Source organism: Taurulus bubalis, assembly GCF_910589615.1.
Source record: "Taurulus bubalis genome assembly, chromosome: 9".
In the NCBI taxonomy this organism is placed as follows: domain Eukaryota; kingdom Metazoa; phylum Chordata; class Actinopteri; order Perciformes; family Cottidae; genus Taurulus; species Taurulus bubalis.
In genome coordinates, this window is record NC_136597.1 from 28,489,146 (window position 1) to 28,491,645 (window position 2,500).

Below are 2,500 nucleotides of genomic sequence, written 5' to 3' on the forward strand. Positions count from 1 at the left end.
TTCCTAAAGTAAAATGGTGTTTGCTTTCCTGACATCTGGGCCTTTTTTGGAAGATCATAATGTGAGTCTTCTTTAGGTTTACTGCCAGGGCCCAGTTGTGACAGTAGACCTCCAGCAGGTCTAGCTGCTGTTGGAGTCCCTGCTTTGTTGGGACAACAGCACCAGGTCGTCTGCATAGAACAGAGGCTTCACCTCTCTGTCTAGGAGACAACAGCACCAGGTCGTCTGCATAGAACAGAGGCTTCACCTCTCTGTCTAGGAGACAACAGCACCAGGTCGTCTGCATAGAACAGAGGCTTCACCTCTCTGTCTAGGAGACAACAGCACCAGGTCGTCTGCATAGAACAGAGGCTTCACCTCTCTGTCTAGGAGACAACAGCACCAGGTCGTCTGCATAGAACAGAGGCTTCACCTCTCTGTCGAGGAGCCAGAGGCCTGGGGCGGCACTCTGGTCCAGCTGCACTGCTAGATCATTGATCTAGATCATCCCTTGTTTCACCGGTGAAACGTGATTGGCCAGCTCTCCTCTATACCAGACCACGATCCCCCCAGAAGTTCTGCCCTTTCGTATTGTTTTGGCCTTTATAGAGGGGACCATGACTTCATGATACCCTGAGGGACAGTGAGTGGGCGTGTCATTCTGACACCATGTTTCTGTTAATACAAGAATATCAATATGTTCAATACATTTTTGGAATTCAGGGTTCGTGCTCTTCAGCCCAAAGGTTGAGGAGTAGAGGCCCTGAATGTTCCAGCAGCTTATTAGAAAAGAACGCATTTAAATTGATCAAAAGAAGACAAAACAAAGAAAAACATGAACCTATTTGGTGTGACAATTATGAAGACTACCTTTCCATAAATAAAGAGTATTACATTTCATTTATATAAGATCTAATCAAATCAAGTGGGTGCAGCTACAGTGGGACATTAATAATAATAACATTTCTTCAGAATGATCATCTATTGCTGATGTGTATTTAACATGAGGCGATTACACAGCATGTGCAGCATCTCTCTGATGTCTCCCAGCTCTGAAGGAGCAGAGTGAGGGGCCGTGGTAACAGCTGCAGCATAACTCTGATGCTGATGTGGAGGAGGTCTGGGGCCAGGGGCTGCTCCGTAGCTGCTCTGCTCATGAGGTCTGGGGCCAGGGGCTGCTCCATAGCTGCTCTGCTCATGAGGTCTGGGGCCAGGGGCTGCTCTGTAGCTGCTCTGCTGATCCGGTGGAGACGGTCTGGGTCCTGTGGTGGGGGTCCTCCCCTGCCTGTCCTTCACAGTGGTGGGGTGATGGTTGTGCACAGAGGGGCGCTGAGCAGTGAAGGCCCTGGCTGAGCGGCTGTGTCTCCTCTCTGGTTGAGGGCTGAACCTGGGTTGGTGGTGGCTAGGAGGTCTGGGCCAGTCTCTAAAGTTCCTAGTAGAGGAGGGAATGAAAGGACTGCGTCCCAGAACCGTGTCTTTGCAAATATTCTCACCGCTTCTTTGTGTAGATGGAGTTCATCATAGAGGTCCCAGGTGCCGATGGTCGGGTGGTGAGCGAGGTGCACATTAGGAAGGGCAGCACATCCTCTTCTGATCTCCATATTAATGGATGACATGAGGCGGTGTGTCTGTTCTGGGCAGCAGGGTGGAGATGACGATGCGAGTGTTGGGGAACTCCTCACTGGCCTGTTTCGCCATCTTCCTCACTGCCTCAGCAGTGTTCTTTTAGAGGGCGTGCAGGTCATTTGTGCCCGTGTGGATCACCAGGTATTGAGGGTTGTAAAGGGTCTCCTTCTTTAACAGCTTCATGGCCTGTCCTGTGGTGCTGCAGCATTTAAATAGCACTCTCTGACCAGGAAAAAGCCGTTCTGTCTCAAGATATCTTCCATTTGAGTCCGTCAGCAGGACTACCTCTGGGCCTTGCTCCTCAGGCTGGTTGGAGGGAAGCTGAGCTGGACAGAGTTGGCTGCTGGCTGTGTGGATGGATCGTGAGGTGTCTGAGTGTTGCAGAGCTGGGTGTTGGTTGGCTGGGTGCAGGGCAGAGAGGATGGGGCAGAGACATGGCAGGGACTCGGGACACAGGCAGGCATAGTCTGTGTCTCCGTACTCGTCACTGTGGGGGCTGCTGACAGTTGGTCTTTCACCTGTTGGAGTTTCCAGGTGAAACTCCTTTCTCTCTCTTCAGCATCCTCCTTTACTCTGGCCAACTGGGCACGTAGAGCACTGTTCTCCTGTTTCAGCTCCTTTAGACTCCCTCTTAGGTGTGATGCCATGACCTGGTTGTCCCTTTTAAGTTGCTGGAGCTCCTCTTTAAGCTGCTGCAGAGTGTTGTCTGGGGAGTCACTGAGTCTGGTCTGAGTGAGCTCTTTGAATTCAGTGAATTCCATTTCCAGTAGGGCCAGACTCTCCTTTAGTCTATTGGAGTAGTTGTTAGGTGTGGGAGGTGCAGAGATGGCCAAGGTGTTGTGTGTTTCTGCTGGGCTCTCATCATCTTCACTGTGAGATGGGGCGCTGATCCTCT

General features: G+C 51.2%; 1 protein-coding gene across 1 annotated transcript in view; it reads left to right on the top strand.

Moving 5' to 3' along the window:
• dgkzb (diacylglycerol kinase, zeta b) overlaps positions 1 to 2,500 on the top strand; it is a gene marked incomplete at both ends in the record, with an annotated part of 29,831 nt that overhangs the window by 23,082 nt on the left and 4,249 nt on the right. The gene's annotated exons all lie outside the window — the stretch shown is intronic.